Genomic DNA, 12,236 nt, shown 5'->3' with positions numbered 1-12,236 from the left:
TGTATAATTAGGTACTGTCATTGTGTATCATTAGGTACTGTCGTGTTCATATGAAGTGCATTGTGTATAATTAGGTACTGTCATTGTGTATAACTAGGTACTGTCGTGTTCATCTGAAGTGCATTGGGTATAACTAGGTACTGTCATTGTGTATAATTAGGTACTGTCATTGTGTATAATTAGGTGATGTCGTGACCATATGAAGTGCATTGTGTATAATTAGGTACTGTCATTGTGTATCATTAGGTACTGTCATTGTGTATAATTAGGTACTGTCATTGTGTATAATTAGGTACTGTCATTGTGTATAATTAGGTAATGTCGTGTTCATATGAAGTGCATTGTGTATAATTAAGTACTGTTATTGTGTATAATTAGGTACTGTCATTGTGTATAATTAGGTACTGTCATTGTGTATCATTAGGTACTGTCGTGTTCACAAGAAGTGCATTGTGTATAATTAGGTACTGTCATTATGTATCATTAGGTACTGTCGTGTTCATATGAAGTGCATTGTGTATAACTAGGTACTGTTATTGTGTATAATTAGGTACTGTCATTGTGTATAATTAGGCACTGTCGTGTTCATATGAAGTACATTGTGTATAACTAGGTACTGTCATTGTGTATAATTAGGTACTGTCGTGTTCATAAGAAGTGCATTGTGTATAACTAGGTACTGTTATTGTGTATAATTAGGTACTTTCGTGTTCATAAGAAGTGCATTGTGTATAACTAGGTACTGTTATTGTGTATAATTAGGTACTGTCGTGTTCATAAGAAGTGCATTGTGTATAACTAGGTACTGTTATTGTGTATAATCAGGGGTCTCCTCCCATTAGTAAGACAGCCCAGTTGTGAGACACCTTAAAACAACAATGTCATACCTGGTTGCACATGTTAATCAGGTAATTAACCCCTATCATGAAAATGGACTTGTCTAATTATAGACAAAAGAAATGACTCAAGATGCTTGATACCCTCTTTTACTTTATTTCATTCAACATTTTAATTCATCCATCCCTTAAATCCATTGTTTTAAAATATTCGCCACTTAGAGTTCAGTTAAAGTTAATTTCACAGTTCACATCACAGTTCACATCGAGGTTGTCACACTGACACAACCTTAATCCATCTTCAGAAGTTTGCCAACGGCATCCAAGAACTGGAGTGGTGTCTTGACACCCTGGGATAGCTGATCCTTCAGTGTGGAAAGTCGATTGTCAATCTCCTTGTACACACGCTTTCTTGCTGGTGGAGCTGCACCTAGGTCTAACTGAGATAGCTTGGTCTTCTCAGATTTCTCAATCTTCTTGATGATCTCGATGAACCTGTAGAGATTAGGATGACGATGATTCAGTGATGCATTGAGGCGACTGTGGAAACCCTCCAGGTTGTTGTTGGTACTTGGGCCGAATGTCTGGTGATGGTTCCACAGTGAAAGAGGGAATCTGGCTTCATAATCCACCCAGTTTGTGACTATGTAATCGTTGAATTCGTCAGCATTCGGTACATCGGGACACTTGTTCATGGCGTCAATCCATGCATCCTGTACCTGTTGAAGAGGCAGCAGAGGCAAGGCAGCAGCTCGTCGGATCCACTGTTCCACAAGGGGGTTATCTCTGTATCCAACAGCAAGACCAAGCTCATGTGTTTTCCGCCAAATCGCCTGGGTAAAGTGGAAGAAACACCCCTTGATGTCTGAACCTTGAAACTCTGTTCAGAGGGCTCTAATGGCAGCAACTTCAAAGTCCACCTGGAATGTCTCTGGGTTGAATGGTTGGTTCAGTAGATGTTGGATGTGGACCTTCAACTGAGCAAAGAGGCGTTGGTAAGTTGTAGTCCGATGATCAGGCATCAATGCGTAGACTAGGGGATAGGTAATGCTTCCTTTCCGTGCATGTAGTATGTAAAGCTGATTCCAAAGATCTGGGCAGGCGGAGAAAGTACCATCCATGTAGACAATGGAAGCTGACTGTAGGACTCTAAGCTGATCATCAGTTGCAAATACCAGCATCTTGTCTTCTTCACCGGTTTTAGGGAGTTTCGGGATGGTGTGTGCGGTGTCTGTACATGGCGCTGTCGGCTGAGCTGAAGGAGGGAAATATAGCTGCAGCCTCCGGATACATCGCCAGTGAGTACCAGTTTGTCTTACTTTGTTCTTGTAGTGAAGATATCCCTGAAAGGGGACCTGGAGAGTACCTCTTTGACTGGTAATGAACTGAACCTGCTGCAAACCTGCCATGATTGTGCATGAAATGTTCACAGACTAGGGGGAATTTAAATGTGTAATAAGTAAGTTTTAACAAAACATTCATCTCAACTTTTTGAGTAAGCCCCTACAAGCTCCTAACTCATTTATTTCCTGAGAATATTCAAACAGAATTACTGGCCTACTCTTATTAATTAATCTGCTAATCATGGGCTGTGACCATTGTTAAGTGGGTAGACTGGCTGTGTTTGTTTAATTAATCCCACCTACTCCACTGTCTTACAATGGGTGTCTCACTAATGGGATGTCTTACTAATGGGATGTAACCTCATTAGGTACTGTCATTGTGTATAATTGGGCACTGTCGTGTTCATATGAAGTACATTGTGTATAATTAGCACGGACTTGTATAACCTATAGGTCCGTGATAATTAGGTACTGTCGTGTTCATATGAAGTGCATTGTTTATAACTAGGTACTGTCGTGTTCATATGAAGTGCATTGTGTATAATTAGGTACTGTCGTGTTCATATGAAGTGCATTGTGTATAACTAGGTACTGTCATTGTGTATAATTAAGTACTGTCATTGTGTATAATTAGGTACTGTCATTGTGTATAATTAGGTACTGTCATTGTGTATAATTAGGTACTGTCGTGTTCATATGAAGTACATTGTGTATAATTAGGTACTGTCGTGTTCATATGAAGTGCATTGTGTATAATTAGGTACTGTCGTGTTCATATGAAGTACATTGTGTATAATTAGGTACTGTCATTGTGTATAACTAGGTACTGTCGTGTTCAAAAGAAGTGCATAGTTATAATTACAGGCTAATTCCTTCAACACAATACATTTATGGTGCTTTTATCCGTAGACGTAATTGTGGTATATAGTGAGCAATATTCCAGTAATATCGCGGCGGAGAACACCAGGCACGCTAACAATAAGTACCATTATTTAACGTTTCCTGGCATGAGGCGGCCGGGATCGAACCCCCTACCTGCCTCTCTACCGGCCAGACGCTCTACCATGAGACGACGGAGGCGGACAACCCCGCCTGTCTGACTGGGGGCACGGGTGGCCCAGTCGTCTAAGGCGCCGCGATTTGCTGTGCAGAGTTGCGTCCCTTGGGCACACCAGAAACCGATGATTGTAGGTTCGAATTCCAGTTCTCCCTGATCTTCTAGGTTTGTCAGCACCATACCCGTGCTCGTGGGTTTCACCGAAGTGGTAAACGTCTGAGACCTGCATCACTTCGAGCTTTCCTCCCACATTAAGCTGACACGCCGCGATATAACTGGAATACTGTTAAAAGCGGTGTTAAACCCAACTCACTCACTACTGCCTGGTTGAAAGGAAACACGCCTTCATTGAATACCATCACATGTATAAATGAGTTTAATAAAACATAACTATAAGTTTCGGAAATAGCATGCTTGATATGACTACCAGACGTAGTATAAATGCTGTCTGTCTACTAGTTAAGTACTAGTCGTGCTAATTACATATATTACACCACGTTCATCATATATACTGGTATTTAGTGAACAAGCATTTCAATTTAAAGCATAACCTTCTCAGAAAGAACATTCCGTCACACATGGGTCTTTGTTCATCAAAATGAATAAATGACAGAGTATTTGTAAGAAAGAGTAAGCTGCATATATAGGATGAATGTTATTGAATATCTGAATGTATGACAGGCGTGTCTCGGTCACTCGACCTGATGTGTATCGCTATTCAGTAATCACTTTTACCGATGTTTGTGAACCTTGGTGTGAGAAACTACGGAGTTTGAATAGATGACCTTTTAGAAAGTAACCTATATAATGTCGCATTGAGGGAGGCCTAAGGAGGAATTTCAAGACATATTCACTGGCGCTTTTCACGTAAGGTCAAGTTAGTTACAGGGCATCCAGCCAAACCAGTGTATGTACGGTAGCGTTCAGAGATGACTATTTAGAGAGGAGTGTTTAAAGTGAAGCGTTTAGACCGGAGTTTTCAGAGCGGAGTGTTAAGAGGGGAGCGTTTAGAATTAAGCGTTTAGGGAGGAGTGTTAAGAGAGGAGCGTTTAGAATTAAGCGTTTAGAGAGGAGCGTTGAGAGAGGAGCGTTTAGAATTAAGTAGGTAGAGCGGAGTGTTTGGAATTGATCGTTTAGAGTGGAGCGCTTAGAGCGGAGTGTTTAGAGAGGAGTGTTGAGAGAGGAGCGTTTAGAATTAAGTAGTTAGAGTGGAGTGTTTGGAATTGATCGTTTAGAGCGGATCTTTTAGAGTGGAGCGCTTAGAGTGGAATATTTAGAGAGGAGCGTTTAGAATTAAGCGGTTAGAGCGGAGCGTTTAGAGTGGAGTGTTTGGAATTGATCGTTTAGAGCGGATCTTTTAGAGCGGAGCGCTTAGAGAGGAATGTTCAGAGAGGAGCGTTTCGAATTAAGCGGTTAGAGCGGAGCGTTTAGAGTGGAGTGTTTGGAATTGATCGTTTAGAGCGGATCTTTTAGAGGGGAGCTCTTAGAGTGGAATATTTAGAGAGGAGCGTTTCGAATTAAGCGGTTAGAGCGGAGCGTTTAGAGTGGAGTGTTCTGAATTGATCGTTTAGAGCGGATCTTTTAGAGCGGAGCGCTTAGAGTGGAATGTTTAGAGAGGAGCGTTTCGAATTAAGCGGTTAGAGCGGAGCGTTTAGAGTGGAGTGTTCTGAATTGATCGTTTAGAGCGGATCTTTTAGAGTGGAGCGCTTAGAGTGGAATATTTAGAGAGGAGCGTTTAGAGTGGAGTGTTTGGAATTGATCGGTTATGTTGCCACACGCAGCAATATTCCAGCTTTATGACGGCGGTCTGTAAATAATCGAGTCTGGACCAGACAATCCAGTGATTGACATCATGAACATCGAACCACGCAATCGGGATCGATGACGTGCATCAACCAAGTCAGGTTTAATGTTATATATCGTCAGTGTTATAACGTTAACTGGACTGCATTAGCCTAGCAGGATATCAATATCGCTTCGTCTCCCATCGTTGTTTTTTGTATATATTATGTGCTAGGTTCATCTTATGTCGACATGTCCTAACCCACCATAGGCACGTGTCTACAGTTAGTACGTGGTTATTTAATGCACATATTCTCCGGATTGGATATTTTTAAAAACGATCTTCACCAATGTATTACGCTGAGGAGAATGGTGGGTATTACCTAATGCAGGGGGTACTATATCAGGTGGTGATTTGTGTGCTCAATTTACACAGCACTTTCTTTGTCCACATTAACCTGTCTATTTGTTGTGTTGTGTCTTCATGGCTTTATACTTGTAAACAACATTGAGTCTACCCTGTGATCAGAGTGCGTGTTACGGGGTGCACGAGGCGCCTGGTGAGTTGGTGAAATGTATCTCGTAGATTCATCCCAGGAGTGACTGTGCAGAATCAGCTGAATAGAAACAGACAACAAACAGACAACAGACAGACCCCCCGGCAGCGTTCTTTATACCCCAAACAGTCATAATCTACACGCACGCCCTAGTATGTCACATAATTACACATACACCTGTATTGGGTATTAAACAACAGAGCAGTGCATGCACCTGTCTGATTGTATCCTGCAAAAACAAGCAACGTTTTGAATCTTATTGATCACAAATCGAGAACTATAACCTGTATCAGATGATTCAATCAGAGACCGTTACTTTGCATTTTGTCTTATTTCGAGGTCACCTATTCAGAAGCAAATCCTATTTTGACCTTCTTGTACCCATAAAATAACTGCTGCGATTGGTTAATATTTGGACCAATCAAAACAACTTCCTGGTATATTTTGGGAATGCTTCTTTTCACACATATGTGCACAGTTTGTTACAAAATAACTGATACTTTACGAAACCTCCTTTCATCAAAAAGGAAAGTGGTTATCAGACCAAATAAATAGTTAATTCGTTTTATTAAAAAAAACTGATTTTTGTATGTCAAGGACGCGGGCCGTGACGCATCACGTGACTATCTTCGGTGATATTGGTGACATTGGACAAGGGTTGAGGAAATCCGAGGGTATATAAGGCGAGAGTGTATAAATAGCCAGTGTTACGATCACACCGTAAACAGCAGCGAGTCCTTAAGGCCTTGTGAAGGCTACAATCATTACAATCACCACATGACAAGGTTCAGTTTGACAGATTATCAGCAATTATTCCCAGGCACACACCCGATCACGTGTCGGCAAAACAAACAACATACCACCAGCAATATATACTATACCGATTATTTCAACATTAAAAAACTTCAAAAATACAACATATACGCATGTTAACATATACATGTATCGGTGAGGGTGATGTTAACAAAATGTCCAACTAACTATTTACAACAGACATATTTGACACCCAGGTAATGTCACGTACATACATGATATTGAAAGTGGTCACAAACAACAACATAGCCAAATTACAAATATACAAGTATTGTACAATATATGTTAGTAAATGATAAAATATATGTATTAATGCGACGAACTCGGTGTGGTTGGGAGTTCAGACACAGCGAATTCCATGGTGACGACAGGAGCGCGTAGGAGCACGGGGCATTCAATTAAATAAGATACAGTGTACGTGCTCTCCTCTACATGAACTAACACTACGTACAGCGGTTTACTGGTTGAAATGTTGTCTTATTGTACAGATTGGACAGCATACTATAGTATTGGCATAACATATTAATTAATACGTCACTACAAGCGTCTTGACTTCACTGTACTAAATGACCCACCGCGAATCATTCTGGATGGTGCGTTGGAGTGCTGCTGCATACAGGACCTGTCTCTGGTTACATCTTCAAAACACACATTTTATTCTTTGGATGGAGGAACCAAAAAATTACAATTTCTTTTCGCAATACATTTATAGTTCAGGACATCCATTATATCCAACAAACAATATATATTTTGTGTTAAAAAATGATGCCCCTCCCGTCTCTATTATCAACATTAATGTCTGTCAGTATTAAGACATCACCCCGCCCAGACACTGTGATACGAACAGTCGCTCTTGCAACCAGTCATTTTGACTAGGGACTTCAGCAACCTATCGGTGAAGTTGAGTTACAATAGGTTGCTGATTAGGTTGGTTTGCGAAGGGAGAAGTTTGAAAGCCATCAGTTCAGAGTTAAAGCGTTTTTTGTTTGTTTGTACTCAGCACTATTAATCTCCACCATATTTGTTTCAAATCACTTGTAGATAAACACACGCACTGTATTGTAACAGCGCCCATTGGAAACTAAAAGCTTAATTGTGTGAGATAGATAAAATAAATCGTAAATGGGATATATTTTACCTAATTGCTTCATACCAGTGTTTGATGAAAAGAAACAAAATAGGACCTTACAACTGAAGCTGACGTGAAGCAGCTTTTTCTATTTTCATGGAACGTTCGATAAACTATCTGCATTCAACGACATGTAACTGTATCTAAATCACGCGGTTAAGATATACAATACAAGTCAGGGACGGATATGTTTATTTATATATTATTTATTTATAAATAATACATAAATAAACATATATATATATATGTCAAGAACGTATTGTTTACATAAAGCTTTGTCCTTAGTTTAAGTACATCCATTTTAACATCACGAAGATAAGAATGTATAATAAATAAATACCGCTGGCGTTATCTTGAAATTGTTTGAATTGACAAAAATTAGAAACTTCACTTAAAATCGAATATTCATAAAAAAAGAAATGAAAGAAACAACTGGAAGCGACAAACTCATGAAAAACTACACTCGCAAGTTATCCATCTGCTTTTACATATTTTACTGGTTCTGCATTCTTCAATCGTGCTGTACCCCGATGTATTCCGCTTATTTCCGGGTGCTGAGTTTTAAATGAATGTTCACAGCGGGCTAGCAGTATCAGTGACACTGGCAGCTGTATCCACGAGATGAGTTATGTACGGTGGGTATTCCCCCTAATTTTCCGTGAAACAGTGAGACATTTCCGAGAAGTTACAATGCACCCATTCACCTGTCTTTTCAAAAAACCCAATCTGTCGAGCCGACATTCATCTAGCCATGTTCCACACGGAGTATATTTCTCTGCCTGGATTATCACCCCGTGTGCTTGTAAGTAACGTGTGTCTTATACAGTCAGCAAACAGGGTATACTAACTAGGGTTAGTTCAGCAGAAGCAAATGTGCGACAATGTACGCGACACTATCATGGTTAATTCTGTACATATACACAGACTGTTAAATTACCGAACTTCCCACACAGATCACACGCGTACTGTGTGCCTTAATGACTGATGAACATATTCATTTGGTGTTTTCCATTTCTGACCAAACAATTTATTCTTTCAGAAATAACATAAACACATATGACTGCAATAATCACAACTGTATGTTGGTTCCGGTTTAATATAATGAATATATCAAACTGATTTCCTCTGTGTGTGTGTCAAATTGACATACATTGCTATTTGTCTTTATTCACCAAAAATTGAAACATGTTAGATTTTTTTCAGTAATTCAATGACATTCAAAACTTTCTGTTCAACTCATTTTAAATTTTTAAAAATTCAAAACAGATGACAAATAGGAGTTTCCTAAGCTTTTGAAATATTCTCTCACACATTACATATCTCCTGTCTACTAACACCGATATATATAGATGTATTTTGGGATACAAAATGAAAATTGAAAAATAATATTGAGCGAGGCGATTGTGGAAGATATCCATTGTATATTTCATAACTTAAAAAGGTCTGTTAAATATTGATGTAAAATATGAAAGATGTTATAATACTCGCTATGTTATAATACTCGCTATGTTATAATACTCGTTATGTTGTAATACTCGCTATGTTGTAATACTCGCTATGTTGTAATACTCGCTATGTTGTAATACTCGCTATGTTGTAACACGCTGGTACAAGTAGAAAGTGATGGATGTAGTGCTGGGTATCTAAAACAAAGCAGACATGGCATGTCCGTGGATTCGGATTTGTTTGGCAAGAACAGATGGTTACAAATGAAATGTTATTTTTAAATGAATATTTAGGTAGTTTCGTATCAACAAGATTGACATGCTGTATTACTAAGTGACACAAAACAGATACTCGTTGATAAACATAGTCATCCATTGGAAAAATAGACCTGTCCCTGAAAAATAGACCTGAGACCTTGTTGACATTACGACGAGAAACGGGCAGGATTATTGGTGAAGTCAGATATGACATATATTGAAGATTAATATAATTTCTAACATTTCATTTGGAACTAATATCAAAGCATTGCGACGTTCGTGCATTACTTTAAAATGCTATGGATATCCAACAATTCACAATTTAATATGCTCATGCCATCATTAAATGAAACCATTTTAAAACATTTATCAATCATATATCACGCTATGCTAGTGAGACAGGTTATACCGTACTTTCTCAGTCTGTACATATCGGTGTGTCACTTGGGCCTAGATTACTTCTGAATAAACTACTACAATTTCAGTATTTCAATGTTGTTGTTTTCACAATTCCGGAGAAATGTAAGTACTGCTTATTAACGGTAGTCCATGATGACACAATGAATTTGTCCCAATTCAATGTCGTGGTGCTATGTGATTGATTTCTGTTATTATTGAGGCATTTACGCTTTAACTCATGTTGTATTAGCGCAACAAGGAGGATTCTGTTGGCGGTTGAATGGGCACATGGTACAGATCTGTATAACTGAATCATATTTCCCTCGATCCTCCGTTCAATATGTTCGGTTGTTGAAATATTCCGCTAGTATTTATTATTTGTTTAGATTCATGTTTACATGTTATTCTCTGTGGCCATATAACAATAGAAGAAGTGTTTCCGAATTTTCGCCCTTTGCTGATTAGTCTCTCTATGCAATATTTACCTTCGATTAATGATTCAGAATTCAGGCTTACGTGTGATTTCCATTTTCTATTATGGAGTGAAGGTTCCTTTTCGTAGTTCTTTTTTCATATAGAAGCAGTAGTTATTTATGCTATTGCTCGCAATAACATTTTATATTTCTTGAGATAAGTAAAACAATAACTCCAAATTTAAATTAAGAGGAATTAAATTGTGTAACAAGATATATAAATTTCAAAGAGAGGGACATAGATATCGCAAAAGGTGACTTTGAAAATCAACTACAAATAAGCCTCACTTTTATTAGATATTACTTATTATTAATACATTTAAAACGTCTAAGAAGCTGTTTTCCATTTTTTTATTTATTTTTTATTTATTCATTATTTATTTATTTGTTATTTAGTTATTTCTTTATTTATTTGCTTATTTATTCTTTGTTTCTTTCTTTATGAATTTATTTGTTAATCTTCTATTCAATATTGACTTCATTATTCATATATTGTGGCTTATTATTAATATTTCGCTCATCGCTCAGTTAGGTACTGCATTTTGCATACACCAAGTCACTTATTAAATCATATGTCAAAGGTATGTGCCAAGGCACATAGTACGCGGCCCCCTGGGCTCGGGGTATCAAGTTACAGAATTCATACTTTGGCATACGCGTTAGTAATATATACTCTTGCAAAGAAATTTAATTGCACCGAAATTCGTGCATTTATTTCTCAAATGTAAATAAACCTATCCAAAAGTCATATTCTGTATTTATATTTCAAGCACAACGTATTTTTTTTTAATATAGACACACCTTTCTCAACGTTGTGTTTGTCCATCATTTTGCAGCTTATGAATATGTATAGAAGAGGGCGGTGCCGGGGAAACTCATCAGGCCACGCCTCCTTACATGATACAATGCCTGGCGGCAGTTTCGGAGAAACAAGCTGGCCCTCAGTTCCTGGAAAACAGGGGACTTCTATTTACATATAGCCAGATTACGTCAGAAATGAATATTCATATAGATATGACCATCAGCGCTATCTATAGCAAACGTGTTGTCTGTGTCTCTCCTCGCCCTTGACACGATATTTTTGGCTGTGTATATATAAAGTCCACCTTAAAAAGAATGACATATATGTGTGGCTGTCGATGATGTCGCAAGGTCTGAGGTGTCCACAGCGCCATGCACTGCTCGCCTTCCCCAAACAATGAGACCATCTATACAACAACCTGCCTTGAGATCCCTGTACCTGGATGAGACCATCTATAGCGACATTCTGCCTTGAGGTCCATGTACTTGAATGCGATCATCTATAGCGACAACCTGCCTTGAGGTCCCTGTACCTGGATGAGATCATCTATAGCGACAACCTGCCATGAGGTCCCTGTACCTGGATGGGATCATCTATAGAGACAACCTGCCTTGAGGTCCATGTACCTGGATCAGATCATCTATAGCGACAACCTGCCATGAGGTCCATGTACCTGGATGAGATCATCTATAGCGACATTCTGCCTTGAGGTCCTTGTACCTGGATGAGATCATCTATAACAACAACCTGCCTTGAGGTCCCTGTACCTGAATGAAATCATCTAAAGCGACAACCTGCCTTGACGTCCCTGTACCTGGATGAGATCACCTGACGGTCTGTCTTGAGGTCCCTGTACCTGGATGAGATCATCTATAGCGACAACCTGCCATGAGGTCTCTGGTTCTGGAAGAGATTATATATAGCGACAACCTGCCTTGAGGTCCCTGTACCTAGATGAGATCATCTGACGGTCTGTTTTGAGGTCCCTATACCTGAATGAGATCATCTACAACGACAATCTGCCTTGAGGTCCCTGTACCTGGATGAGACCATCTATAGCAACAACCTGCCTTGAGGTCCCTGTACTTGAATGAGATCATCTACAACAACAACCTGCCTCGAGGTCCCTGTACCTGGATGAGTGAGTGAATATGGTTTTACGCCGCTTTTAGCAATATTCCAGCAATATCGCGGTGGGGGACACCAGAAATGGGCTTCACACGTTGTATCCATTTCGGGAATCGAACCCGGGTCTTCGGCGTGACGAGCGAAAGCTTTAACCACTAGGCTACCCGACCGCCCCTGTACCTGGATGAGATCACGTGACAGTCTGCTTTGGGGT

Source organism: Haliotis cracherodii, unplaced genomic scaffold (assembly GCF_022045235.1).
Source record: "Haliotis cracherodii isolate W230 unplaced genomic scaffold, xgHalCrac1.p SCAF_37, whole genome shotgun sequence".
Taxonomy (NCBI): domain Eukaryota; kingdom Metazoa; phylum Mollusca; class Gastropoda; order Lepetellida; family Haliotidae; genus Haliotis; species Haliotis cracherodii.
This window is presented reverse-complemented; position numbering follows the sequence as displayed.